Below are 14489 nucleotides of genomic sequence, written 5' to 3' on the forward strand. Positions count from 1 at the left end.
CAGTCAAGAGATCTGGGTTAAATCCATCGTTCTTTTGCCCACTACACCACCCCAGTTTAGACATGGCCATATGCAAATCAGTCTTGACCCTGTGCCTCATGAGAACAGTCCAGACCGAACTGCCAAGCCAGGTCCTCCCTGGACTGGAAACAAGCATCCTAGGACCGGTTTCTGGCTATCAGCCATCATCAGCCAGGATAGCTTGACTCCAGTGGCATAGTGAGCACGGGTCCCACGTCTGGGAATACCCATCCCACTTAGGGCGAAAAGCGTTACAACAAACAAATGATGGACGGAATGCTGACAATGCATACATTCTCCCCCAGTCAAGAGATCTGGGTTAAATCCATCGTTCTTTTGCCCACTACACCACCCCAGTTTAGACATGGCCATATGCAAATCAGTCTTGATCCTGTGCCTCATGGGAACAGTCCAGACCGAACTGCCAAGCCAGGTCCTCCCTGGACTGGAAACAAGCATCCTAGGACCGGTTTCTGGCTATCAGCCGTCATCAGCCAGGATAGCTTGACTCCAGTGGCATAGTGAGCACGGGTCCCACGTCTGGGAATACCCATCCCACTTAGGGCGAAAAGCGTTACAACAAACAAATGATGGACGGAATGCTGACAATGCATACATTCTCCCCCAGTCAAGAGATCTGGGTTAAATCCATCGTTCTTTTGCCCACTACACCACCCCAGTTTAGACATGGCCATATGCAAATCAGTCTTGACCCTGTGCCTCATGGGAACAGTCCAGACCGAACTGCCAAGCCAGGTCCTCCCTGGACTGGAAACAAGCATCCTAGGACCGGTTGAACGATGGATTTAACCCAGATCTCTTGACTGGGGGAGAATGTCTGCATTGTCAGCATTCCGTCCATCATTTGTTTGTTGTAACGCTTTTCGCCCTAAGTGGGATGGGTATTCCCAGACGTGGGACCCGTGCTCACTACGCCACTGGAGTCAAGCTATCCTGGCTGATGACGGCTGATAGCCAGAAACCGGTCCTAGGATGCTTGATTCCGGTCCAGGGAAGACATGGCTTGGCAGTTCGGGCTGGACTATTCCCATGAGGCACAGGGTCAAGACTGATTTGCATATGGCCATGTCTAAACTGGGGTGGTGTAGTGGGCAAAAGAACAATGGATTTAACCCAGATCTCTTGACTGGGGGAGAATGTCTGCATTGTCAGCATTCCGTCCATCATTTGTTTGTTGTAACGCTTTTCGCCCTAAGTGGGATGGGTATTCCCAGACGTGGGACCCGTGCTCACTACGCCACTGGAGTCAAGCTATCCTGGCTGATGACGGCTGATAGCCAGAAACCGGTCCTAGGATGCTTGATTCCGGTCCAGGGAAGACAGGCTTGGCAGTTCGGGCTGGACTGTTCCCATGAGGCACAGGGTCAAGACTGATTTGCATATGGCCATGTCTAAACTGGGGTGGTGTAGTGGGCAAAAGAACGATGGATTTAACCCAGATCTCTTGACTGGGGGAGAAGGTCTGCATTGTCAGCATTCCGTCCATCATTTGTTTGTTGTAACGCTTTTCGCCCTAAGTGGGATGGGTATTCCCAGACGTGGGACCCGTGCTCACTACGCCACTGGAGTCAAGCTATCCTGGCTGATGACGGCTGATAGCCAGAAACCGGTCCTAGGATGCTTGATTCCGGTCCAGGGAAGACAGGCTTGGCAGTTCGGGCTGGACTGTTCCCATGAGGCACAGGGTCAAGACTGATTTGCATATGGCCATGTCTAAACTGGGGTGGTGTAGTGGGCAAAAGAACGATGGATTTAACCCAGATCTCTTGACTGGGGGAGAATGTCTGCATTGTCAGCATTCCGTCCATCATTTGTTTGTTGTAACGCGCGAACGTAATCAGCGCGTCTAAATAGCCTTCGGTGCGGGAGGGGCGTGGCCAGACGGTAGTGGGCGTGGCCTGTGTGCTCTGGGGGAATGGCGGCAACTAGTGGACAGCATATATCCGGCCACCTTCTCACACTCAACATATAGAAACTGACTGAACATGGAGTCTGCTGCAAGGATCTGCTCCACCTCCACCGGCATGAAGCGCACTTAGTGCTGGGTGGACCTCTGTATTGCATCATGTATTTCACATCCACTGCGTCGACTATGAATACATCATCGAGGTGATTATATGTGGAATTAAGAATAGTAAATATATACTTACTGTTAAGCATGGCGTCACCGCGGTCTTGTAGCGATGCCGTGGTTCGTCCTTGGGGCGAGACAGCAGGCGGGTTCTTCCGCCGTCGCCCTGAATCAGTCTTTCTTTTACGACACCAAACGGAGGCAAGATGGCTGCCGCCCGGGGCAAGGACAAGTTAACGTGGAATAATCAAGAAAAATAGCGGCGATTGTCCCCACCGGAGGCCCACGGGAGTCGAATGTCAATGACTCCCGCAGAACCTGCAAAGCTGAGAGGGTGTTTTTCAAGGGGTGGGGCCCACGCCCGAGCAGACAAGCCTCCGAGTCCAGGGCCGTCTCACGGTGGGCTAGGCCTGGATCCGAAGAACCGACCGCCGGAGTCCAAAGGCAGCAGCAGCAGCAGCTCTTCGTTACAGCCACCGGGGTGGGTCCCTCGATCCCTCGGCCGCGGGGGCCCATTTCTCGGGTGAAACGCTAATGGCAATCTTAGTGGATCTGCGCCTGAGTGGCTACCCGGCAGGCAAGACTTGAATGGCTGTCCCATTGCAGCCGGTCGGTGAGTGCAGGGGCGCCCACTCATCTGGGCGGCGAGTGAAATGGCTGGGTGCAACTCAGCTGGCCAGTGAAAGAAACGGCGGGGTACAACTCAGCTGGCCGGCGAGTAAAATGGCAGGGTGCAACTCAGCTGGCCGGCGAGTAAAATGGCAGGGTGCAACTCAGCTGGCCGGTGAAAGAGACGGCTGGGGTGCCCTCATCTGCTGGCGAGCCTCCACCTGGGGAGGCGGGGGAGGCCCGTCCGCGTCGCTTCCCCCCGCCAGGGCACCCTTCGTTGTTGAAGGAAGAAGAAGAGAATGGGAAGATCCGCACAACGTGGCAGACCCCACCTCGGCGTTGCCAGGGTCTTGGCGCCGCATGTAGCTTCTGGCCTATTCGCACAGTTGTCCGCCACTGATGTCGATGGATTTTTTGCATGGCTTTTATAGCCCAAAGCCGACTAAAAGGACCGCCCAAAACAGGCCAATGTTGCAACTTCGAGGAAGGAGAGGCGAGGACGGTGTCACGCGGACGTAAATGCTTAAGGATGGAGGTTGCAGCAGACTGTCATGTAAATAGTTGTTTAAAACGTGTTTTAACTTGTTCACCCTGTCGGAATGTTGTTATACCTATAAGTTATTAAAATGTTTTAATCATACTACTTTGTTGGAGTGTTGTACATATTTGCAATCTAGTTACTGTGTAATCGGAAAATGGCATAGTCCAATTGTGCGTGATCCTAGTCCAGTTCGGTGACGTCGATGGTGGGTATCAGCAGGCTTCCGGTTGTGTGGGATTTTTGTCGTGTTTACTGGGCGGGGTGGGTGGTAGGGCAGACATGTTTAGGCAGCGAGAGCGACGGAGCCGAGCTACCTCGTGGCCGTCTTGACCGTGAGCTTGGCTCCTTCCCCTAGTTTCATATATCCCACAAAGGGCTATTTCCTAGCGTCTTTTTAGTTTTGTAGGGTCAAAAAAGATCCCACCAGTGGCCACTGACTCTCGGGGTCCTTCTTTGTATATTTATGCCATAGCTTGCTATAAGCTACGGCGACTAGTCCATATTTAGTGAACATGTCCTTATTAGGGGTGCCCTCCAGTGGAGCCGGATGGTTCACCTCTAATAAGGGGTCCGGGCAGAACCAACTACCAATCAGTGGGGAGAAGATAGGCATGACGGGTTACAACGGGGACAAAAGTCAGCACTACCTATCTTTTCACTGCTTGCAAAGACTAGACAGAATATCTCTATTCCTCGTTATTTGTAAGCAGAGAATACCTCCAAAGAACCAATATCGAACAACTAGTGTTCGGACAATCAATCAATCAATGGGGAGATAAAGATAGGCACGACGGGTTACAATGGGAACAAAGGTCTGCGTTACCTACCCTTCACTATTTGCAAAGACTAGACAGAATATTTCTATTCTACGTTATTTGCAAACAGAGAATATCTCAAAGAGCACTATCCTTCCAAACAATCAATGTTCGGACAATCAATCAGTGGGGAGATAAAGATAGGCACGACGGGTTACAACGGGGACAAAAGTCTGCGTTACCTACCCTTCACTATCTGCAAAAGGAGAGAGAGAGAGTATTTCTACTCCTCCCCGTCTGTAGACAGCGAATATCTCAAAGAGAACAATCAATAAGCAATACTAGTATTTTTCAATCAATCAATCAATCGTTTCGCAATTTGTCGTGTTTCACGACCTTACCCGGACCGCATGGACAGTTTCTCGTCTTCCGCCTCCAGCGCCCGATCGTCCTCTACTCTTCGTTATTGCCGCGGCACTCCTGATGGTTCCCAGTCAGGACCGTAGATCACTCGAGAGAGGTCTGCTCGGAACCAGTGAAGTTCGGATGATCGGCTGCCAGACGAGGGTCTATCGGGCAGGAGCTCTCCCGATCGTTGCAGTTGTTCACTCTGTCGTCGGGACCTCTCCCACTGGATCCACGTGTCGCTGATGGGCCCCACGCTTGGGACGCCAATTGTTAAATGGTAGCGGCAGTCGCAGTCGATAACCTTTCAAGTATTGCCCGGCGGTAATCGCCTCTTATACCATTCGATGCTAAACCAACAAAGAGGCAGGCACCGGAGACTGGAAGGCAGGAAACAAAGTTTTATTCTCTCCGGAGGAGAACACATCAGATCAGACAGCAAGGTATCGTCACAAGGTGCTCTAACTGCATCTCTGAGGCCAGGCCTCTTATACACAAGTTTATGACTTTATTGCAGGTTTATCATACATGGCACATTCTTGAGATTGTCTTGATACATGAAAGAACATCCTCGGAATCCCCACTTCGAGCTCGTTCCCACACATATCTACAGTGGAAGTCCCCACCCCACCCACAGTAGGAGATGGCTATCACACAGCTGGACATTCCGCCAATTCCCGGGGGTGTGTGTGACCGGTCGGGTCTCAGGGGGTGGGGGGCCTTGATCTACTCTAATCCCTTTGATGTGGGGTGTTTCCCTTACAGTAGGGGCAATAAACTGCATCCGCAGGGCTAGGTGATGGCCTGGGATCGGTTCGGACAATGGGGCGCAGAGGAAGGGGGTTATCAAAGAGATGCATGACCATGTATGGGATGTCGGTCAGGCGTGGGATGTGGTTCCATGGCAGGGACGCGCAGAAGAAGAGGGTTTATGGCCCGTGTATGAGAGTGGGGGTGGTCGGCGCGCGGGGGGGGGGTGCTTGCAGCGCCAGGGGGACGCGCTGGCGATCGGCAATGAGCAGGGAGAGACCAAAAGTGCCTAAAATGGCTGCCGTGCGCTTTCCTGCGTGTCGCGCTGGGGAGAGGCAAGATGGCGCAGATAATGTTCAGTTGTAAACTAAATTTCCACACTTACCTTGATGAATGGGTGGATGGGATATTGTTGTACATCGGTGCTGGTGATCTCAGCATAGGGACACACCATGAATTTACTCCTCAATAAATCTTCTTAAAATGCCAGGATCCATCATCAAATTTACCAGCATGAAGGACTACTAACCTGATGGTAGTCAAGCAGGCCAAACACTGTCTCCATGCGCCGTACGATACGCAATGGCGCCATAACTGTATCGGTAGGAATTAAAGGAGATGTTCCCCTGTCACAAGTGATCAAAACTGGTGGTAAAATCCTGGACTTGCTCTTCGTCATTTGAGTTTGCGTCAGTAAAACTGCACTACATTCACAGCACCATCATTAAAATCACTGCTTAAGAGGATCAAGATTGGTGGAAGTGCTGAATGTGGGAATTGTGCCAGTAGTGTTGATTTCCAGGTTTGCATGTTTGGGGTTATCCGTAGAAGGGTGAGTGTTATCCGTAGAAGGGTGAGGCACGCCACTGAAGGATGTGAGCACCTACAAGCGTGTACGTTAGTGGATTTTCACCTACTCGTTGTAACTCCCCACTCTAAAACACAAGCACCTCTGCGCTGGTCATAGGTTTGGTTGGTTGCTTTCCAGGATGAGAAGAGGAAAGGATCACCCCCAAATGCCATTGTGACGTGTGGGCATAAAGCGCATGAATGCATCTTTGATACACATGAACACGCCCAGAATGGCTGAAATTCTTCATGCATACATTTTGTGCATTGGCGCATTCCTGTGAATCTAGGACTATCCTAGATTTCTAGGAGTCTTCTCGTGGGACCCTTTGTGAATCCCCGTGAAGATGCATCGCTGCTCCAGACGCTGGGGTGCCCTTCCAGAAAGAGAGCCAGCTTTCACACTAGTGCTTTGAAAACAGAGCCCAGAGCCAGTAAACAAGAATTTAACTCTGCTTTCAACTAAGGTCCCGTTCCAGAATGAATTTGGAACCGCAGAGACCTGGCGTAAAGAGAAGCACAATTAGCACTTTATTATTATTATTTGAATTAAATATGGCATTTGCAGGCCTGGGTGATGAGCTCTTACTTGTTCTTTAATGAGCGATTACCCTGTATTGATCGTCTGTGGCTGCGCGCTTTATAGTAAATATTCAACACGTTCTCTCGGCCCCAGGTGTGCAATTTGCCTCTTTACAAATCACTGAATAAAAACGTATATAAAAAGAACCGCAGCAGCGCACAAGCCTGAATGGTCTTCTCATGGACTCCATCTGCTCTTGCAGATTGCAAGTGCATGGAACAATGATAGTTTTTTTTTGGGGGGGGGGGGGGGGGGGGGGGGGAAAGCGGGCGGCAGAAGGCCCTACCCTCCCAGAATTTTCAGGTAGGTGGTAGGGTCCGAGGGCAAGGGGCACAGTGATTGGACCAGTGGGTGTGGGGTTTACTTAGGTACTGAGCATCAGTTACTTGGAATAGGTGCCATTTTTGTTGGCACACCCCGGTTGGCAGGGTCAGCAATAGCCTTTCCAGTAGCTTTTCGCAGTGTCCTAAGGTGCTCCGTGCTGCAATGGAGGTTTCAGACTGTGTGAAGGAGGCGCTGCTTGTGCTGCAGCAGGCAGGCAGGGTCGACCTTCTGTCGGAGGGCGCGTTGGTGCAGGCATGCTTAGCCGGTCCTGAACGTCCAAAGCAGAGGTCGACAGGAGGTCTGGTGGCTGCTGGCATGGCTTGTGCTTCACCCTCTCATAAAGTACCAAAAGGTGGGTTGAGCATGGGCAGGGGCAAAGGGGCCGGCCGGCTGTCGTGGGCCGATGCTCCACGACGCGCAGTGACAGGAGGCGCCAGTATAAAGTCTGTCCGCGGTGTTTCCAGCGCGTTACGTGCAGCAGCGGCCATGTTGACAGCAGGGAGAAGGCCGCATTATTTGTGATTGGCAGGGCCATCATTGAGAAGAGGACGCTCGTCACATGGTGGTGCACGCCCCCGATTCTGTCCCTTACCTTTTTTGTCCAGGCCGGTGGGGGAGCATGTCAGGAACAAGCGCGTCCCGTCATGGGACGGACAGAAGATGTGTACGTGGGGACTGCCTTTAGTGGCGGCAAAAAAAAAGTCCCCAGTGTATCACGCCGCCAGTAAAGCATCCAATCCCCGCGTGCACATCTTCTGTCTCGTTTGTCTCCCTGCGTGCATGCGGGAATCGTATTGATTTCAAAAGGACTCTGCATGGCAGAGCAGTGCATGCGCAGCTTTCGCCAGGCCGAGACCTAAAAACAACAATGAAGAAACAAAAAAAAACAGAGGAAATAAGAAACATGAAACCATTGAAAGAAGAAAGCAACAGGAAAGGATAAAAGAAGCAAAGAAGAGAGGCAAGCCAAGAAAAGGAAAGGATCGGAGAAGCAAAGAAGAGAGGCAAGCCAAGATATAAGAACAATCCTCCCTTCTGTGCACAAAAGAAAAAGAACGAAATAACATTGTCAGAGAAAAGGAGAAAAAGAACCATGAATAACTGCCCCAAAACATACCCACTGGCCAGAACAGGAATGGCAGAAGATGAATGAACCAACAAAACTCAGGACTACAGGATGTGGAAAACAAAAAGAAAGAAAACACGTGAGAAAACATCACAAAAGGAACAGAAAAGAAGAAAGAAAACAAGGAAGATGAGGAAAAGAAAAAGGATAATCCTCACCCAAGTCAAACACCATCATCAATACATAATAACAAAATATGGTGTATAGACAACAGTGCATATTAATAATCGAAAGATCAATAAAATGAAAACATAACCATATGTGAGGTTCGGGAAGACTATAACCCGAAATCAAACCCTTAAAAGATAAGAGATTACAGCAATAACAGAGGGAACTAAAGACCCTTAGAAACCATAGTCCTTGATAAATTGACAGTGTGAAAAGAAAAAGAGGTTAGCAAAGTCACTAAACAGACATGGGTAGGAACCCATATAATAATGCAGAGAGGTTGAGTGATGTCAAGAAACAGATATGGGTAGGAACCCGTATAATAATGCGAAAAGGACTAAAACCCTTGCATAGCTTCCAAGGGAAAGACAGACTAAAGGTGTGCACATGTGAGACGTGTACAAAACAAACAGATCTGGATAGGAACCCATATAATAATGCAAAAAAGGAGTTGTGCACGTTAAACGTGTAATAATGTAGAATGAGCAGATGTGACTGAAACCTTCTGCGATTGTCGTGTAGAGAAACTTATAGCATGCATGGACACTTGATGGCGTGTACCATGATAGCGTGTACCTACATGGTTGATACCTAGGGTACATAAACCAACTGGAAATCAAAAAAATAGAACCTTGTAGTAACAACCCTCATGTAAGGGATAGTGAGAGAACAGTACAAATGCAAACCTAACACATTATGGAGATAGTATTAGAAAACAAATATGATCCTACGAAAGAAATAAAGAGAGTACTAAGCATTACATAACACCTGTGAGCGACTACTCACCTGAGCTTCCGAAAGCAACCAGTGTAGGAACACTAAAAGCAAAGTGCTGTGTACAACATACATAAATGGGGAAAAACATAACCCAAAAGCAAGAGGGTTAACGGTAAAACTGTGAAGACTAAAGACATGTCACCCGCACTAGTGTACCCTGAAGTAACCTGAAAGAAAATACAAGTTAAGCTGTAAACTTAGCAAATAAAAAAATATCAGCTGGCATATAAAAAGTCCCTTGTTGACTAGTAGTAGAAGCAGAAGTGCTAACACATGAATCACCTGGAAAACAAATGTCACTGTTGGAGAACATGCATAACTTATGACATGTGTGGTCAAAGTTAATATGTAAACAAAAATGCAGAGTCTGACCAAAACACTGTCTCGACGAACACAGTCTCACTTTTATAACCTGTGAAGAATAGGTTGTGAAGCGTCTTTTCCACGGACTGCTTGTAGCTCAATAAACATGACAGAAAGATTGCAGAGAACGAAGGTAACGTTCCAAGTACTAGAAACTAAGTCCTTGAGCCAAACCCAACAGTAGAAGCACTTACTTGAGGGACAGTACAGCAAAATACTTTTGGAAGGAAAAGCGACCAACTAGACAAGACTGTAGAGGTGCTTGAATGGAAGTACAACAAATCCATGTTGATCAAAGAGGAAACTAACATCGCGACGCTGCTGAAGACATTCAACTCACGATCAGCTTTACTGAAATGGAACAAAGTGGTTGGCAGGAAAAAACACACCACGGACGTTAACAGGCAATAATGTATGCTTGCATCTTCCAACTCCAAAATGGTGGCACGCACAGAAGACACACGCCGGGTGGCTCCAAGGACGCTCCTGCTGCAAAACGTCAAGAGGCTGCATTGGAGACTGCCTGACAACGAAAACGTCATGAGAGATTCCACAACTGCTCCACGCGACACCATCGATAAGGTAACGTGCGCGAGCAGTAATTTGATTTGAAATTGAAGCGCAACAGTTTTTTCTACTGGCTTCAAAGTAGCTTTGCAGGCGTGGGTTCGTATCCCATCCTCGTCGCCAAAAATTGTGGTGATCAAGTGCACGCAGGTTAAGGTGGTTCAGAGAGGTTTGTTCAGGATAGTTACAAGATCACAAGAAGATTAGAACAAAACCCCATCAAGACCCCACCAGGAGCAGCCAGCATGCTGCTCAGCACAGCCAACTGTGAGTATTTCACTCCCAACATTCGATGTTATGTCATTACAACAAGATTCCATTGGCAGGGCTAGAATAACATCAGAGTCAAGATACAACATAATTAACTGTTTTGAAGGTAGAGACAAGTAAATCTCGCTGTCTGAGATCACAACCTGGCAGAGGAAGCTTGATTTTGCATTGCTTGTGGAAAGCTTCTTGTTCAAATGTCTTATGGCTGAATGAAGATATAATACTGATTCTACTGATGGTTTTTCATGTACATTTTCATTTTAATCTTTTGTGTTCGTTTCTTGATTTAACTTATTGTGTCAACTTCTTGTTTTAGTTTATTATTCTAGTTAGCTATGTGCAATTCCTTCCTTAGGGTGTTCAAGTCATGGCTTCGATTGGAAATGTCACAACCTCCTCAGTTCCTATTGGAGTCAGGAGAACCACTTTTGTCATGGATTAAGTGGAAGCGATTGCTTGAGTCTTACATCATAGCAATCGAGGGGAAGAATTTTCTCCTGCAAGGAAGCAGAGTGTTTAGCTTCACAACTTGGGTATTGAGGGGTGTAACATCTATAGGAGTCTTGATGAAACTGCTATCGATAATGGAAAAGGAGAACCCAGGGATGTGTCCCGAATGTCTGTGGCAATGTTGGAAAACATTTTGGGCCTCACATTAATGTTGTAATACAAAGGCAAATTCTTCACAGGAGTGCAAGCAAAGGAGGAGAAAGGTGGCAACTGTGTAGCCTCTCTAAAGACTCTTTGAGGACCTGTGAATGCAGTGAGCTCACAGATTCACGAAAATTGCTGTGTTGCACTAATGAACAAAGGGTTCAGGAAAAGCTGTTGGCTAAAAACCCTTCTTTGAAGGAAGCAGTTGACATTGTAGAAAGCATTGCACATACGTCAGGATGGGTTAGAGAAAGGAGTCTCTCCACTACAACCTCAGTTGCTAGAGTAGTAAAGGGAAAATGGGAAACTGAGAAACTCAGTGACAAGAAAGATATCCAAAAAATTGGGAATAAAACCCAAAAGGTGAATGGGTGTTTGAACAAAGACTCCAAGTTGAAATGTTGAAAGTGTGGAAGCATTAACCATTTATCTAATAGACCAAATTGTTATGCACACAATTCTTTTTGTACAAGTTGTGGTAAGAAAGGTTATTTTGCTCAGATCTGCAAGAATTTCAAGGGTAATGTGGCGAATTAAGTTCTTCCTGAAAAAAGTGTCTAGGTTGTTTTGTAGTTAGCCTCTGATGGGAGTCAGGTGAATAATTTGATAGATAGTGGACCAGCTGTTATGCCAGAATGTGATGTACTAATTGGGGAGAAGGTGGCGCCCGTGCTTGCAGACTCTGGGTTACCCTTTACATTGGTGGATGATTAGAACTGGAAGAATATCTTTGGAACTGATGATATAACCTTGGTACCTCCAGATATAAACCCATAAGGGTATGGTGGAATAAAAACTGACCTTATTGGTTATACTGTGCTGAATATTAAGTTTAACGGTAGAGAGAGTGTTGGAAAAATCTATGTGGTAAAAAGAGGTGACAATTTTTCAGGTTGGTGACAAGCGAGATTTTTTTAAATATGAACTCTCTTGATCAGGTGTTACTTGCTGCCAATTTGAGTGATGATAGCGATTTGAAGGACTTTGCAGAAGTCTTTAGAGAAGAATTCAAACTTTTGAAAAATGTTAAGCAGAAAATTATTTTGTAAGAGAATGCAAAAATAGTATGCAAATTTAATGATGCAACCACTACACGAAGAGGTGAATAAATTGTTACGCAGGGGTGTTATTGAAGGAATTGAAGGGTCTGAATGGCTTGCACCTGTGGTGTTGGCTCCCAAGTATAATGGCACAAAAATAAAAATGTGTGTAGATATAAGGACTCAATGCATCTGCGTAGACCATCAAACTTTACCCAATATACCCAAGATTTTAACAATGCTGAAGGGAGACAATATTGTAAGTGTTATGGATTTGTCCTCTGCCTATAATCAGGTGCTTCTTCATGAGGATTCAAGTGCTCTTGCATCTTTTGTTCCTCCAGTTGGGGCTTTCAGGTTTATAAAGATGCCTTTTGGTTGACCTCGGCAGCCGCCTGTTTCCAAAGGGTGATGATGGAAATACTCAAGGGTATCAATTGTATTATGTTTTTTCAGGATGATATCTTGGTTTAAGGTAAGGATAGAGAGCTATGATCTGACGCTAAACCAAGTGTTGACCAGATGGAGAGAGAATGGGCTCACAATAAAAAGGGATACATGTATGTTCAGGGTGTGTTCTGTAACTTATTTGGGTCACACTGTATCTGGGGATGGTATTCGTCAAGCGTTTTAGATCACGAATCAGATTGTGAAGGTGCAAGTGACAAGTAAGGTCTTTTCTTGGTTTGGCGGAGTATTACTATAAATGTATCCACGTTTGCTAGTGTCGTGCAACCCATTAGATCACTTCTTAAGAAAATTGTGACATTTGTTTGGTCAGAAGATTGGAAGGAAGGGGGCGTAGCTTGGCGCCCGACGTAAATGTCGGCGTTCGGGTAGCGCTCTCCGAGGCGGGCCGTGATATCCACAGAATGTGGCTCACCTTCTTTATCTGGTGAATTGTTGTGGACGTCAGAGGATGCCCTGACCTGCGCTGCCCTTATTCTGCGAGTCATTGTTGCCTAATTACATCGATATTCAATGCGGCGCACTCGGCATTTCTGATGTGCCGAGCGCGACCGCCATCTTGAATGCAGCTTCCCGTTTATGAAGTTATACTCCGGCTCCGGTGAGGAGAATTAAAACACACATTCGCATCAGTTATTTCTTTTTCTGGAAGTTTGGGCACTCAGTTACATGAGGCTCTTAGTCTCATAAAGCCTCTTTTTACAAACTTTCTGTGCTTATGAAAGTCTCTTCATGGCTGGTGGTTGCTCTTTCCGGCTTGGCTCCTGGTGAAATGTGTTCTGGAAGTCATTTTTTTTTTTTTTTTTTTTACTCATCACCAATATCTTGACTCCTTTGGTCCCGCTAGTAATACATTTTTGTTGGACTCTGTTTTTTTACTTTGCCCTTGCTGTTGTGCCTAAAAGAAGCTTTGGATCAGGGGATTATATGCTGCGGAGTATATTCACCTGATGTGTTTCCAGACCCCATACAGGCTTTTTATTTCTGAAAAGGGGAAAATTATAACTGTTAAGGTCTTCAAGGAGGGCAATTCGTCTTAGTCATTCTACAGCGATGAAAAAAAGACTGCCTGTGCTGAACTCTGTTGTGACCCATTTATTAACATTTTTCCACAGGATGTAGCTTTGTCTTCACCAGTTTTCAGTATTAATACGTCTTAGTGTATTATCTTTGTGTCTTTTTTTTTTATTCATGGGAAAATTGAGGAAATTGGGACCTTCTACGCCATGTATCACACATACGTTCATTAAGAACTCTAGCATTTTCTCTGAATTTTCTAAGATGGAAAACTTGCTTGCTTCTGCTTCTAAAGCCTCCCCTTCTTTAAACGCAAGTGCTTCTACAAATGGTAAGGTCACTAGCAAAAGACTCAAGAAGGATCCACCTTCTTCAACAAATGCTCCCTCGCCGGTTTCCCTTGAAGTACTGCTAGAAGAGATAAGGGCACTTCACCCCATCATGGAGGATACTTCCACCAAGCTGCAGTTCTTGCTGGAAAACTGGTCTCAGATGAATGAGTGTCTTACTACAGTTGAACAGAGTCTCCTTCTCTCACAAGCATGAGAAAGTTAAGAAGAATGTAAGGAAGCTTTTGAGAAGCTAAAGTTGGAGAGATTGGTAAAATGCCATCTTTGGCATATTGTGATGTACTAAGAGAAATATACTTACAAGTGATGCAAGCCTTAAGGGTTTAGGGGCAGTTTCATCACAAGGGACGAATGGTGACGAGAAGCCCATACCGTTTGCTTCTCGGTCATTGAAAGGTGCTGAGGAGAAATATTCGGTAATCAAGAGAGAGGCAATAGCATGCATGTGGACTAGTAATCATTTAAAAATTGCTTTGGGGCCTATCTTTCATATAGAGGACTGACAATACACCTTTGGTAAACATTTTCACTTGCACAAACATTGATGGCGCCACTCTCAGGATAGAACGTCAGGTGGAGAGTTTAGTTGAATACAATTTTCGTGCAGAACATCTTCCTGGTGGGAAAGATGTCCCAGCTTCCATTGGATAAACCAGTTGTGGTAATTTCTGATCTGCCTGTGTTATGGGTCATAGAGGAAGCTTTGCTTTAACTCGAGGAATGGAAGTCGGAGGTTTCTAAAGATAAAGTGTGGAAACAA

This window comes from Triturus cristatus, chromosome 9 (genome assembly GCF_964204655.1).
Source record: "Triturus cristatus chromosome 9, aTriCri1.1, whole genome shotgun sequence".
NCBI lineage: Eukaryota > Metazoa > Chordata > Amphibia > Caudata > Salamandridae > Triturus > Triturus cristatus.